Genomic DNA, 16,666 nt, shown 5'->3' on the forward strand with positions numbered 1-16,666 from the left:
CAGTTCGCCTAATGTGTGCGTGGGTTTTTCCCCCTCGTGACAGCGCGATGCAGCCCAGCCTCAGTGGACTTCAGTGGCATTTGGGAGCTATGCGCTTTTCAATCTCAAAATGCAAGACGATTATTGGACAAATACTGCGAAAACGCCCGCCCACCGGACTCCCAGCCTCAGTGGACTTCAATGGCATTTGGGAGCTATGCGCTTTTCAATCTCAAAATGCAAGATGATTATTGGACAAATACTGCGAAAATGCCCGCCTACGGACTCCGAGCCTCACATGGGAGGGACATGGCAGTTTCCGCGAGGAGACTGGTGATTGGTGAAAGCGGCCAGATATTTTCTTTGATTGACAGCTCATTTCAACTATAGACAGGCAGCAGTGAATTTCAGTTCAGTCCCATGCGGATTCGCAAGTGCTGTGGTGTATTGTAAGAGATCAGCTTACATTTCGATTTCATTCATTGCATACGGTTTCTACCAGCTTTTTTAGTTTGTATATATTTTCATTGTAAATAAAGTGTAAATATAGTGTTGTCAAGTTTGCTATCTTAGTTCCAGAAATTTCGTTTATTTGAGTGACTGAACTTGAACTTGAGGGGGCTAGTCAGCTAGCAAGAAAGCTGCGCACGGATGCCAAGCATTGCTGATTTAATTTTGGCGAAGCCATTTGCCAGTCTTCCTTTTGAGGAAAAAATTAAAATTAAAGAGCAGGGTAGACCAACGCCTCAAATTGACTTGGTGAAAAAGGTAGGGAATAATACTCGTTCCTTTCAGCTCTCCTGGTACGAGAAAGTGAATTGGCTAACAGCAAGTGACCCACATCAACAACAGTAAATAGGCTACTTTAGTAATATGTCATGGATGGACCAAAATATAGAATCTATTTAAAATGTGTATGTTGAGTATATTATATTGGAATATATATTTTTCTGGATATGAATTAAACACAGCTACAATTTGGAAAACATTTTTAAACAAAAACACAGCCGAGAACATTTCACACTACAGACCTGGATTAAAAGTGAAGGGTTATCAAAATTGTCAATAAAACATTTCTCAGTCAAAATAACTAAAATATAGGGAAAGTGTCAATGAATGAAATGTGTGGCACCCAGCTCTATGTTTGGCTCCCCAAGGTCAGTGCTTGTGCCTATTCCAGAACACTCTGCTGTTACTGCTGAGGTTCCTGACAAAGAGCTGCTTTCAATAATGATCAATTTTTAAACAACATGCCACAATTTTAAAATATAAAATGTTAAAATATACCCCCCCCAACACCACCATCATGGACATATTGGACAGTAGGCTAATGGGCCAAAAGAACCTGTTATTTCACAGTTTGTGACCCTGCCAACAATCAGCCAGGTCAGAGGCAAGAGTATGGGCAAAATTGATGTGTTTTTTCTTTTTTCTTTTAAAATCTGGAAATATCGTAACCGACCAGCCTCCCCTGTTTGAAAGACTACCAGCCGCCACTGGATCACAGTGATATGGTTGTTGGTGCCAGACATTTTCACACAAAACAGTCTCTTGTATTTACACAGAATGGTCCAAAAACACTGGCAGAAATGCCTTGTTGATGACAGAGGTCATATAATCAATCTTTGTGAGGTGGATGTGCTTCAACAGGAGAAGATCCTGGAGCAGGAATATGGGGCTACAAATCCCAAGAGATCAGCAGTTTATGAAATACTCAAACCAGCCTGTCTGACACCAATAACCATGTCATGGTAAAAGTCACTGAGATCACATTTTTCCCCATGATTGACATGAACATTACCTGAAGCTCTTGACCTGTATCTACATGATTTTATGCATTGTGCTGCTACCACATGTTTATCTGATTGGATAATTGCATGAAGAAGCAGATGTCCAGGTCTTCCTAATAAAGAGGTCAGTGAATGTATGTTACCAATGTTTTATTATTAACCTTAAGGTATTGGCTTGCATACTACTTGATCATTCAGTCACCATTCAGACCATTCAGAAATTTTCCAATGCCTGCCTTCAGTGCAGTGTGTGTAGGACCAACCTCTGTTGGATGTGCTCTGTTATCCAAAAATATTGTTGTGTATTTTGATTAATAAATGTACTGTATGTTTGTCAGTCAGGCCCTTTGGTAAGAATCTGTATGCCCTAGTGTCAAAGAGCAGCAGACATGGTATCAGGCATCTTGCAGAGTATTGCCTGTTCTCTACAGTGATGGTCAACATAATTCACTCGTGAACCTGATGGTGTGTTTTTTTTAGGAGACTAAAGAGACTAAAATAGTGGTGTGCTGACTACTCATTAAACTTGATACTGGTTATGGCTGTGGTTCTTACACGGCGTGGGCTTAAAAGTTTGAAAACCTTTCTGATTTAACTGTAACTCCAAAAGTAAGCTGAATATTTCTAAACCATGGCCATGACATACAAATCATTTCATTGAAATCATGCGTTCATTAGGTCATATCTGACATTGTGGTTTGGCTTCAGCTAAAGGTTTGGTTTAAATCTTTTCACAAAACTCCCTCAGAACATTTAAATTGTGCAATAAAAATTCCCACAGAGCCCGCTGATGTTCGATGACATAGAGAAACAATTTAAAGTTTATTTTCATGCCCTTTCAAGTGTGAGCTTTCACAATTGTGTTGTGTGTTAGAGTATGACTACTCACTTTGATTTATTATTTACACAATATAGTAGCTGTTTTTATAAGAATGTACTGCAAGATGTTTTCTGCTTGCTTCAGGGCTGTTTATGAAGTAAGGAAGATCTTGGTTCTTGGGTATGTGGGTTACTTGGTTAGCTTTAGTAAGGCCACTTGGGCATATAAACTGTGACCTGGCATCGGTTTCATCTGTATCTCCTCTGGTGGAAAGTTCACCCAGGTCATTTGGAAGGCCCTGAGAGTATTTGGGTCAGTTACTTGTGTCCACACACTACTTTGAAGCATACTAGCTGTGGCTGGCTTCTGTGTGTAACTATAGTGGTGGTTCATGGATGTTGATAGATTTATTGTCCATGGAAGATTCCAGCTGTCGTTTATACAAAGCTAGAAGTGCCAGGCATGATACTCACATTAGCCTTCAGCTCCAGTAGATCATACTACTATATCATAAACCATGGCAGTGAATTATGGGACATCTGATCAAAATGACACAAGCTATAACCCAAAAAAGTACATTACTTTTTACAAAAGTATTTTTACAAGAAAGAAAGAAAGAAAGAAAGAAAGAAAGAATGAATGAATGAATCAGGGCCCAGATGAATATGCAAAGCCCAGCTTATTACTCAATGACAAAATATTTTCTTTTTGAGTTTAGTTGTTCTGGAGATACTGTTTTGTTATTTGTCAATTATTTTTTTTTAACTCTTATACAGGATTTTAGGACGCTGGTAGCTTAATGGCCAGTTGTTCATGGTTGATTTACATTCATTTACTTCTAAATCCAATTTGGCATGTCAGATATATTGCAAAATGCAAATGTGATAAGATTTTAAAGCTAGATTTTTTGCTTTGCCTCTATCATTTACTGTTTGTGAAGGTTTTTAAGAATACAGTACATGTTATAAAGTAGTCTACGTCAGTCTGATTGTAATCTCTGTCTGTGCTTGTCTGATTCTGCAGTGGGAAACTGTAACACTGCTTTTATCAAGATGCGCTATCACGCATGAACAGCAGCTTGTAAACCAAAAGACGTAAGAAAGAGAACAAGAATTCTGATCATTCATCCACCATTTACTTTAAAGTGAATTAAGCTGTGGGATCGAGGCTGTTGTTTCTTGAAAAATCCTCCATGTGTAACACTTTTGTTGACTCAGTAGCATAGTACAACAGTACATGAAACATTGTGTTCAAGAGACGTTCAGCAGCTTAGGATCATTACATAAGTTTCAAAAACATTTTAGATTTTTTTTCTTTTTTTGCCATTGTATTTACACTTATACTTCTATAAACCCTGACATATTAAACATCTCATTCTCATCTCATTATCTCTAGCCGCTTTATCCTTTTACAGGGTCGCAGGCAAGCTGGAGCCTATCCCAGGTGACTACGGGCGAAAGGCGGGGTACACCCTGGACAAGTCGCCAGGTCATCACAGGGCTGACACATAGACACAGACAACCATTCACACTCACATTCACACCTACGGTCAATTTAGAGTCACCAGTTAGCCTAACCTGCATGTCTTTGGACTGTGGGGGAAACCGGAGCACCCAGAGGAAACCCACGCGGACACGGGGAGAACATGCAAACTCCACACAGAAAGGCCCTCGCCGGCCCCGGGGCTCGAACCCAGGACCTTCTTGCTGTGAGGCGACAGCGCTAACCACTACACCACCGTGCCGCCCCATATTAAACATGCTTTGGTTATTTGAATGGGTAAGCAGTATTTATTTCCAGTACTGCCAAAAGTAACGTAAGCATTTAGACATCCATCCATCCATTATCTGTAGCCGCTTATCCTGTTCTACAGGGTCGCAGGCAAGCTGGAGCCTATCCCGGCTGACCATGGGCGAGAGGCGGGGTACACCCTGGACAAGTCGCCAGGTTATCACAGGGCTGACACATAGACAAACAACCATTCACACCTACGGTCAATTTAGAGCCACCAATTAACCTAACCTGCATGTCTTTAGACTGTGTGTGTGTGTGGGGGGAACGGAGCACCCAGAGGAAACCCATGCAGACAACATGCAAACTCCACACAGAAAGGCCCTCGCTGGCCTCGAACCCAGGACCTTCTTGCTGTGAGGCAACAGCGTTAATCACTACACCACCTGCATTTAGACATTTCATTTTAAATTTAATTCGATTCTCTGGGTGGCATAGGGGTGCAGTGGTTAACACTGTCACCTCATAGCAAGCAGGTACTGGGTTCAAACCTGTCAGACCTTTCTGTGTGGAGTTTGCATGCCCTCCTCATGCCTGCATGGGTTTCTTCCAGGTGCTCCAGTTTCCTCCCACCAGAGCATTTTTTAACATAGTTACTGGGAGACCAGATTTGGTCTCCTAGTCAATGCCAAACCAGCTTCACTGGGAGACCAAATTTTAAACCAAGTTATGTCTTATCATTTGGTTCAATCAGTTGCAATTAATTAACCAAGTACCATGTAAGTATACATTTAACAAGGAAAACGAAGATCTATGTTATAAGATATACACACAAGATCATGTTGGTTAAGAAAAACAAAACTAAAATTTGGTTACTGAGATGGCTGATGTCAGAATCCGATGTCATTACTGTGTAACTTTGAGTGTCTTTGACATAACATTTGTGCTTAGTAAATGCTCTTGATAGCTGTGTAGTCACTGTAGTGTGTTTGTCTGTATGGTGATTGCTGAACCATTTTGCATCACAGAATATGCCGCAGCGGTGCAGCCGCATGGACTCTGGGGCCTGTGATTGTATTGCCCAGACCAGTTGGTCTCCTAGTGGAAAATCCTTAAAAAATGCTCTGCCTCCCACAGTCCTAAAACATGCAGATTAGATCAACTGACTTCTCTAAATTTATCACAAGTGTGAATGGCTGTCTGTCTCACTATGTTACCCCTACAGTAGATTAGAGACTTGCCCAGGGTGTACCCCATTTCTCGCCCAGTGTCAGCTGGGATTGGCTCCAGATGACCCACAATGAATAAGCAGTATAGAAAATCAATGAATATTATCTTTTAATGGGTGGCATGGTGGTGTAGTGGTTAGCACTGCTGCCTCACAGCAAGAAGGTCTGGGTTCGAGCCCAGTGGCCGACAGGGGCCTTTCTGTGTGGAGTTTGCATGTTCTCCCCGTGTCTGTGTGGGTTTCCTCCGGGTGCTCCGGTTTCCCCCACAGTCCAAAGACATGCAGGTTAGGTTAATTGGTGACTCTAAATTGACCGTAGGTATGAATGGTTCTTTGTCTCTATCAGTGCGTTTACATGCACATAGAGAAAATCGAATTTCTGCTGTTGCTCGACTGAAATCGAAGTTCTAAATGCCATGGAAACACCTTAGCTAGGCTGAAATTGAACCGAACTTGATTTCTCGTAATCGAGCTACATGACCTAGATTATGTGATTGTAGCCGAGCTACTTAGTGCATGTAAACCCTATTGAGCTACGTAGTCCAGCTACTTACTTCAGCACTGCCCCTTCCAGAAGTGACGAGTGACGAGACCACAAGCGGGAAACATGACAGCCTCGGTCGGCATGACAAAAGTAGTAGCGAGCAGCAAATCTATGGCGAGCAGCAGAAGAGGTCAGGAGGAACAAACGAAGAAGAGAAAATGGCGAGCAGAAACGTGCACTTCTGGAGCAATGAGGAGACAGGGTTCATGCTCATTCAGCTTAAGGAGTTGAATATATTAAAATTCATGGATGGGAGAAAAACGCGCAATGGAGAACACGGAACTGATAACTTTGTTTACACTCTTGAATAGCTCTTCTTCATGACGACAACCAAAAGTGTACCAACACGATGGGGCGTGTAGCGCCACCTGTGGCTCGGGTGCACAATGTACCTCACACAATAGCTCGATTTCCTTGTGTGCATGTAGGATTGGATTTCTCTGGCACCCCTGCTGGGACCCTTAGCTCGATTACCGACAGCAGCTCGATTTGGATGTGCATGTAAATGTACTGTATGTGTCAGTCCTGTGATGATTTGGCGACTTGTCCTGGGTGTACCCCGCCTCTCGCCCATAGTCAGCTGGGATAGGCTCCAGCTTGCCTGCAACCCTGTGCAGGATAAGCACTTATGGATAAAATTATCTTTTACCTATTTAATTGATATTTAGCATGCATATACTATAACCACTGTATGTGTAAATACTGTGATGATGGAAAGTCAGGACTGTGAAAGGAAAGGAATTTTTACTCTGATCTCTCTGGTTTTACTGTTACAAAGGTTTTTTTTTTTTTTTTAAATAGTTAAATGCACTCGGCCTATAAACAAAATGAACTTCATGTGGGAACACTATGTTGTGTTGTCAGACCTTTAAACACTTCCAGTCATTGCTGGGTTGTTTAGAGTTAGATTCAAAGGTCTTTGTCAATTATATACCCACAGTGTCTGTGATTCAACAGAAAACTGAAAGTCTGTAGCTTCTCACAGCTGTTGGGTATCCTTGAAAACAAATATGGAACTACTCAAAGAGTTGCTTAAATGGATCTGTGTATACAGAATGTACCTTATGCAAATATACACTTGGCTCAGTTGGATTCTGGTCCTCCTGATTAATCAAAAAGATGAAAACTTGACACTGGTTTGGTCAGCCAAATCATTAAATCAAAGCAACATATGCTCCTCTGGCAGTTTATTTATCGTACATTTGCATCTTGTTTCCTCGTTTGTATTGAAGCCTTGTGTTGATTATTGGCTGCAGAGGAGGATTAAATCTCAATTGTTAACATATTCTCTCTGTTTCTGAAGTTTTGAGCACTTTAGGTCCAATATTCACGTGGGAAGATTGTCAGAAGTTTCACATTCAATATATACAGACTGTACATTTTATGTGTTTTTTTTAATGTTTTATTTCCAAAATAGTTAACGAAAGCTCAGGAATATTTATTAATTCATTCATTCACTCACCTTCAGAACTTATCCTGGGAAAGTATTAGGCATGAGGCGGGAATATAACTTGATGGGATGTCAGTCCATCATTGGGCACCAGGCACAAGTTCATTCACACCTCAGGGCAATTTAGTGTAATTCATCTCCCTCCTTCTATGTTTTTTGGAAGTTGGGAGGAAACCAGTGAACCCAGAGAAAGCCCATAGAAACTCCACTCAGGGACATCTCCCCTGATTTGGGGTTGTGGTCCAGACAAATTTCCTCAATCCATATTAAATATCAAAGGGAAGCTCTATCACATTGAGTCTAAATCTCCAAAAGCAAATGCCATTCATTCTCTTAGGAAACTTCATTTGTTTGATTTTTGATAGTTCTCCTTAGAAGTCATATTGCATTTAGATCATGTTGAAAAGCATTCTGCACACAATTAAGAACACAGTTTTTCCATATAAACATTAGTTAACTGGCTTAGATGCCACTTGCTTGTGTCCACAGAAGATTTGTTCAGTCTAAATCTAAAGAGCCTGAAAGAGCTTTACACTTCATGAGACGTGAGAAATGTGGAGCCTACACGCTGTGCTTCCTGAATCACTCTAAAGTGATGTTATAAGAAGGATTAGCCAAAGGAATGTGTACCCAGACAAGTGAAACAGCAGGAATTAGTGCATTTCAGTATCTATACATAAATCTAACTTATTTCTCCCAGTTTCTATTTTTAGGGAATATATATATATATATATATATATATATATATATATATATATATATATATATATATATATATATATATATATTCTCAAAAAACATACATGATTCTGGACAGAAAGGGCCACTCCATTTGAGGCTAAATCATAGAAAAAGATTCAGACCTTCTTAGGCTTTGCCTTGGAGTTAAACCTCATGCTGCCCACTGTGTGGGCTCTTGCTGAAGTCTATACATGAATAACCCTTGGATGTTCATCTCCCCTAATAACCTCCTTCTCATATTAAGACATGAAAGCTAAAGCAGCTATTGGGGGCCATTTTTTGTGATTATTCAAATCCTGAAGGCCCCTATATAAAGTCATGTCCATCTGTTGTTCTGCACTTCTACTCTGTTCATCTTCCCATAAAATTGATTCTTACAGGTCTTCTGAGACATTTGTCCAGATTTTATTCGAAAACAGATTTATGTTTCGTTTGGTTGGGAGCAAAATTAAAGCCATTAAATGACCCTTTTAACTTTGCACAATCAGTGAAACATTCAAGCACAGCCATTTTGCAATCATTACTGCTATTTCATGGCAAGCCTGTGAACTTTCTATATTGTGCAAGGTCATCAGATACAAGAACCTTTTGTAAATGTTTCACAATTATCCAGAGGATGTTAACTGTGTCGTTCAAACTCCCCTAGGCTTTGACCACATGTTTGCAATATGGCAACAAGCTGAATAACCACATGCTAAATCCCAAAATGTTAGTGACATTGTGCTGAGAGATTACAGCACTCCTTATTCTGTTACCTTTCTGGAGATGGAATCAATGGAGATTCCCTGAAAGATTAGATATGAGTCATACAGTTAGGTCCATATATATTTGGACACTGACACAAATTTTGTTTTTTTACCTGTTTACTGAAACATATTCAAGTTATAGTTATATAATGGACATGGACATAAAGTCCAGACTTTCAGCTTTCATTTGAGGGTATCCACATTAAAATTGGATGAAGGGTTTAGGAGTTTCAGCTCCTTAACTGTTAGGGTTTTGCTGGGATTCGAACCTGGTTCGTTGGTGTGATAATCCAGCAAACCCCCACTAGGCCACCAGGGGGATGACTCAAATGCAGAGGCGTGAGGCGGAAGTAGAAAAAGAATCAAATGGTTTATTTAAACTATATACACTATATACAGGGCAAAACAAAAGACAAAAAAAACCAAAGAGTAAATCCAAAAGAAAAGCAAAGTGCAAAAATTCAAAAGCTAAGAAGATCAAAAACACAGTACAAAGGAAACTGGAGATAAACATAACAGCACAAAGACTCCGTGACAAGAGGACTGAACTCAGGGGTATAAATAGACAAACTAATTAAGGACACAGGTGAAGATAATTAGGCAATTAACACAAACACAAAACACAGGAACAGTGGCGGCCTCTAGAGGCCAAAATAAACACGACATGAAAAGGAAATAACAGCGGCCTCTAGAGGCCAAAACAGTCCTAGTCCTAACAGGACCCCCCCCTCTAGGAGCGTCTCCTGACGTTCCCAGGGCGATCCGGATGGGCCGAATGGAAGTCCCGACATAGTTCTTTATCAAGGACATCCCGAGCAGGAACCCAGCAGCGCTCCTCAGGACCATAGCCCTCCCAGTCCACCAGATATTGCAACCCGCCGCGGACCCGGCGGGAGTCAAGCAGGCGATTCACAGTGAACACAGTCTGCCCCTGGAAGATGCGGGGGGGTGGGGGGTTCCTAGGGGCAGGGGCATACGTAGACGTCAGTACGGGCCGTAACAGGGAAACATGGAAAGTGGGGTTGATCCTCAGAGTCCGGGGCAACTGGAGCCGGTAGGAGACAGGGTTCACCCTGCGCACCACCTTGAAGGGGCCAATGTAGCGAGGAGCAAGCTTGCGGTTCTCCACCCGCAGTGGAAGGTCCTTAGTGGACAGCCAAACACGCTGCCCAGGGCGGAAAGCGTGTGCAGGTCTCCTATGGCGGTTGGCCTGAGTCTGGTTGGTTCTGGAGGTCTGTATGAGGGTCTTCCTGACCATGCTCCAGGTCTTGCGACACCGTCTCACATATTGGTTGACCGAGGGCACCCCCGCGTCCTCCTCCTGGTCCGGGAACAGAGGTGGCTGGAACCCGAATTGGCACTGGAATGGCGACAGCTTGGTGGCCGATGACTGCAGGGTGTTGTGGGCGTACTCCGCCCATGGCAGCCAGGTGCTCCACGATGTCGGGTTATCCATAGCCAGGCCTCGCAGGGTGGTTTCCAGGTCCTGGTTGAGCCTCTCCGTCTGACCATTGGACTGTGGGTGAAACCCAGAGGAGAGGCTGGCAGTGGCTCCGATGACCTTGCAGAACCCGTGCCACACTCGGGAGGAGAACTGGGGCCCTCGGTCTGAGACGATGTCCTGTGGAAGACCAAAGACTCGGAAGACATGATTAAACAAAAGTTTCGCAGTTTCAAGAGCAGAGGGGAGTTTGCACAGTGGTATGAAGCGGCAGGCCTTGGAGAATCTGTCAACTAAGACCAAAATGACCGTGTTACCTTGTGACTCAGGGAGACCCGTGATAAAGTCGACTGCCACGTGGGACCAGGGACGCCGGGGAATGGTCAGAGGATGCAGGAGACCCTGGGGACGCTGTCGTGGGTTCTTGGTTCTGGTGCAAACCTCACAGGACAGGACAAATGACCTTACTTCCTTCTCCATGTTAGGCCACCAGAAGCGTCTTTTCAGGAAGTCCAGGGTCCTCCGAGCTCCCGGGTGGGCGGTGAGAGGGGAAGAGTGACCCCACTGGAGAACCTTGGCCCGGGCTTGATGTGGGACGTACAAGAGGCCTGGTGGCCCCGTCCCAGGACCGGGGTCCTGGCGTTGGGCTCGTCGGACAGCCTCCTCAATACCCCAGCGGACAGGGGCCACAATCCGGGACACAGGGATAATAGGCCCGACTTCATTCTCCCTGTTAGTGGCAGAGAACAGTCTGGACAGTGCGTCAGGTTTGGTGTTCTTGGAGCCGGGGCGGTACGAGAGGGTGAAGTCAAACCGACTGAAAAACAGGGCCCACCTAGCCTGTCGAGGGTTCAGTCTCTTGGCTTGCTGGAGGTACTCCAGGTTCTTGTGGTCAGTCCAAACCAGGAATGGATGTTGTGCTCCCTCCAGCCAGTGCCTCCACTCCTCAAGGGCCAGTTTGACCGCTAGCAGTTCTCGATCCCCCACATCGTACCGGGACTCAGCAGGACTCAGGCGGTGGGAGAAGTAAGCGCAGGGGTGCAGCTTTCCTTCCGAACGTTGAGAGAGCACCGCGCCGACACCACTGTCCGAGGCGTCCACCTCCACGATGAATGGTTGGGAGGTGTCCGGGAGAACCAGAATGGGTGCCGTGCAGAAGCGGTCCTTGAGGTCTTTGAACGCCTTTTCTGCCTGAGGAGACCAGCCATAAGATCCACCTGTCCCTTTGGTGAGGTCTGACATGGGTGCTGCCACAGAACTGAAGTTCCTGATGAACTTGCGGTAGAAGTTAGCGAATCCTAAGAACCGCTGAACCTCCTTAACGGACTTGGGAGTAGGCCAATCCCGGACGGCCAGGGTCTTGGCAGGGTCCATTTGGAGTTGGCCTGTCCGTACAATAAATCCCAGAAAGGAGACCTCGGGAACATGAAATTCGCATTTCTGGGCCTTGGCGAACAGATTGTTCTGTAGCAGCCTCTGGAGAACCTGGCGGACATGGTGGCGGTGCTCCTGCACGGTCTTGGAAAAGATAAGGATGTCGTCGAGGTAGACAAAAACGTATAGGTTAATCATGTCCCTTAAGACGTCGTTGATTAGGGCCTGAAAAACAGCTGGTGCGTTGGTGAGTCCGAAGGGCATCACCTGGTATTCGTAGTGCCCAGACGGGGTGTTAAAGGCAGTCTTCCACTCGTCTCCCTGTCGGATACGGATGAGGTGGTATGCGTTCCGTAGGTCCAACTTGGTGAAGACGGTGGCGCCTTGGAGCAGGTCGAAAGCTGTGGACATCAGCGGAAGGGGATATCGGTTGCGCACAGTGATCTTATTCAGGCCCCTGTAATCAATACATGGTCGGAGCCCCCCATCCTTCTTGCCGACAAAGAAGAAGCCGGCTCCAGCAGGTGAAGTGGAGGGTCGAATAAACCCAGAGACCAGGGCATCTTTGAGGTATTCCTCCATGGCCTTGCGTTCTGGCTGAGAGAGTGAAAACAGTCTGCCACGAGGAGGGGTAGTCCCAGGGAGCAAGTCGATGGCACAGTCGTAGGCCCGGTGCGGAGGAAGAATGGCGGCCCTGCTCTTGCTGAATACCTCCTTGAGATCCCAGTACTCTGTGGGAACTTGAGATAACTCGGTGAGATCAGGGGGCTCGGCAGGAGACACAGGAGAGCTAGAGAGCAGACAAGAGGCATGGCATGCAGGGCCCCATTCCACAACCTGGCTAGTTACCCAGTCTATGCGAGGGTTGTGGCGAGTAAGCCAAGGAAGGCCTAGAATAACTGGGAACTCAGGTGAAGGAATCAGGTGCAGGGATATTTCTTCCTTGTGACCTTGAGACTGGAGGAAGACTGGAGAAGTAACTTGAGTGACTCTTCCATCACCTAACGCTTGGCCATCGAGGGCAGACACAGACAGAGGGACTTCAAGAGGTGCAGTCGGAATATTGATGCTTTGGGCGAAGTGAATATCCATAAAGTTCCCAGCCGCCCCTGAGTCTATCAAAGCTTGACAAGAGTGGACAGACTCACCCCAGGAGATGGAGACCGGGATGTAGATTCCTTGGCCAGGGAGTCCGGGAGAGAGGGTAGGCCCCGTCACAACCCTCCCTCGGCTGGACGGGGCGGTCCTTTTCCCAAGAGTTCGGGACATGATGCTCGGAAGTGACCAGGCTTGCCACAGTAGATGCAGCACTTGTCCCTCCTTCTGCGCTCCCTCTCAGATGCGGAGAGGCGAGTACGACCCACTTGCATGGGTTCTGGACAGTCACTGAAGGAGGTAGACGGTCTCCAGGTAGAGGTAGGGAGGCTGGGGGGGCTCAAGGCTTGGTGGCGTTCTCTCATCCTGTTGTCCAGACGAATAGCATGTGAGATGAGGGTTTCGAGGTCACTTGGGCATCCAATAGAGGCCAGACCGTCCTTGATGGGGTCAGACAGACCATGGTGGAAGGCTGACACCAGGGCAGTCTCGTTCCATCCACTTACTGCTGCGAGTGTTCGGAACGAGATGGCGTAATCTGCGACGCTTCCTCCTTGCCGGATGGACATGAGCTTTCGGGCTGCGTCGGTACTGATGTCTGCCTGATCGAAGACCCGAAGCATCTCTTCAGAAAACAGCTGGAAATCAAAGCACTCAGGTCCCTGTCTTTGCCAGATAGCAGTAGCCCAGGCTCGCGCCTTACCAGCTAATAAGGTGATCACAAAGGCAATCTTGCGGCGATCCGTAGTGTAGGTGGTAGGCTGAAGCTCAAAGGTGAGTTGACACTGGGTAAGGAACTCTCGGCACTCACTGTGCTTGCCGTCATACCTCTGTGGTGCAGGAAGGCTGGGTTCGCGAGGTGAAGAAGGCAGCATTGCAGGAGGCACTGGAGCAGGAGTGGGAGCTGGATCAGGAGCAGGAACTGGATCAGGAGCAGGAGATGCAGGCAGAGATGTCAGCTGTGCCAGGGTTTTCCCAATTTGCTGAAGCAGTTCCTCGTGGCGAGCGAGGGCCTCACGTTGGCTGGTGAGCGTACGTCCATGAGCGTCCATGGTCGCTCCGAAGCGTGTCAAAGCTGCCATAATTCCCTGAAGGTTGGCCGGGTAGACAGTTGAAGCAGCCTCTGCTGAGTCGGTCATGACGGAGTCTTTCTGTTAGGGTTTTGCTGGGATTCGAACCTGGTTCGTTGGTGTGATAATCCAGCAAACCCCCACTAGGCCACCAGGGGGATGACTCAAATGCAGAGGCGTGAGGCGGAAGTAGAAAAAGAATCAAATGGTTTATTTAAACTATATACACTATATACAGGGCAAAACAAAAGACAAAAAAAACCAAAGAGTAAATCCAAAAGAAAAGCAAAGTGCAAAAATTCAAAAGCTAAGAAGATCAAAAACACAGTACAAAGGAAACTGGAGATAAACATAACAGCACAAAGACTCCGTGACAAGAGGACTGAACTCAGGGGTATAAATAGACAAACTAATTAAGGACACAGGTGAAGATAATTAGGCAATTAACACAAACACAAAACACAGGAACAGTGGCGGCCTCTAGAGGCCAAAATAAACACGACATGAAAAGGAAATAACAGCGGCCTCTAGAGGCCAAAACAGTCCTAGTCCTAACATTAACATGTGCCACCCTGTTTTTAAAGGGACCAAAAGTAATTGGACAGTTGACTCAAAGGCTATTTCATGGGCAGGTGTGGGCAATTCCTTCGTTATGTCATTCTCAATTAAGCAGATAAAAGGCCTGGAGTTGATTTGAGGTGTGGTGCTTGCATTTGGAAGATTTTGCTGTGAAGAAAATGTGCGGTCAAAGGAGCTCTCCATGCAGGTGAAACAAGCCATCCTTAAGCTGTGAAAACAGAAAAAAACCATCCGAGAAATTGCTACAATATTAGGAGTGGCAAAATCTACAGTTTGGTACATCCTGAGAAAGAAAGAAAGAAAGAAAGAAAGAAAGAAAGAAAGAAAGCACTGGTGAACTCATCAATGCAAAAAGACCTGGATGCCCACAGAAGACAACAGTGGTGGATGATCGCAGAATAATTTCCATGGTGAAGAGAAACCCCTTCACAACAGCCAACCAAGTGAACAACACTCTCCAGGAGGTAGGCATACTGGTATCAATATCCAAATCTACCATAAAGAGAAGACTGTATGAAAGTAAATACAGAGGGTTCACTGCGCGGTGCAAGCCACTCATAAGCCTCAAGAATAAAAAGGCTAGATTGGACTCTGCTAAAAAGCATCTAAAAAAGCCAGCACAGTTCTGGAAGAACATTCTTTGGACAGATGAAACCAAGAGCCACCTCTATCAGAATGATGGAAAGAAAAAAGTATGGCAAAGGTGTGGTACAGCTCATGATCCAAAGCATACCACATCATCTGTAAAACACGGCGGAGACAGTGTGATGGCTTGGGCATGCATGGCTGCCAGCGGCACTGGGTCACTAGTGTTTATTGATGATGTGACACAGGACAGAAGCAGCCGGATGAATTCTGAGGTATTCAGAGACATACTGTGCACTCAAATCCAGGCAAAGGCAGCCAAACTGATTGGTCGGCGTTTCATAATACAGATGGACAATGACCCGAAACATAAAGCCAAAGCAACCCAGGAGTTTATTAAAGCAAAGAAGTGGAATATTCTTGAATGGCCAAGTCAGTCACCTGAGTTCAACCCAATTGAGCATGCATTTCACTTGTTAAAGAATAAACTTCAGACAGAAAGACCCACAAACAAACAGCAACTGAAAACCGCTGCAGTAAAGGCCTGGCAGAGCATTAAAAATGAGGAAACACAGCGTCTGGTGATGTCCATGAGTTCAAGACTTCAGGCAGTCATTGCCAACAAAGGGTGTTCAACCAAGTATTAGAAATGAACATTTTATTTACAGTTATTTAATTTGTCCAATTACTTTTGAGCCCCTGAAATGAAGGGATTGTGTTTAAAAAATGCTTTAGTTCCTCACATTTTTATGCAATCATTTTGTTCAACCCACTGAATTAAAGCTAAAAGTCTGAACTTCAACTGCATCTGAATTGTTTTGTTCAAAATTCATTGTGGTAATGTACAGAACCAAAATTAGAAAAATGTTGCCTCTGTCCAAATATTTATGGACCTAACTGTATATGACTTGAAGCAAGTTAGTATAAATGCATTTAAATGGAATTAAATCAATTATTTATATACAGGCGTACTGGCAACATTTTAGATCATTATAGAGTTAACAAATTTTTTAATCACCCTGTATATGTGTACACAGTCTAGCCTTGCATAACACCCAATTTTGACCAACATATTTTGATTACATGCTAATGGATCCCCTGGGCTCCCACCCAGAGCTCCAAAAGGACACACACACATGACAGCGGACTGTGTTCTTATAAAATAATAAAGCACAACCTAATAGTAATAGATTTGAATTAGATTGCAGAAAGGTCAAGTGTCTGAACATTTAAATGAGATCATGTGAGAGATGTTGGATATATTTGTCAAGTTGTGTAACTCGTATGTTTGGTTGAAATTAATTTTACATTGTCTGAGTGAGAATGTTTAAAAAGTATAAAGTGTTTTCTGAAGTGTTGCAGCCTTCACATATGTTGTAATTTCCCCTCGGCTCGACAGCTCATTTGAAATCCAAGTCAACAGTCTTTAAACATTTCATTCCCTACTAAATATTTCCCAACAGTTTTCAGTGGCTAGTAAAACCTTACAGCAG

This window comes from Neoarius graeffei, chromosome 7 (assembly GCF_027579695.1).
Source record: "Neoarius graeffei isolate fNeoGra1 chromosome 7, fNeoGra1.pri, whole genome shotgun sequence".
Classification (NCBI taxonomy): domain Eukaryota; kingdom Metazoa; phylum Chordata; class Actinopteri; order Siluriformes; family Ariidae; genus Neoarius; species Neoarius graeffei.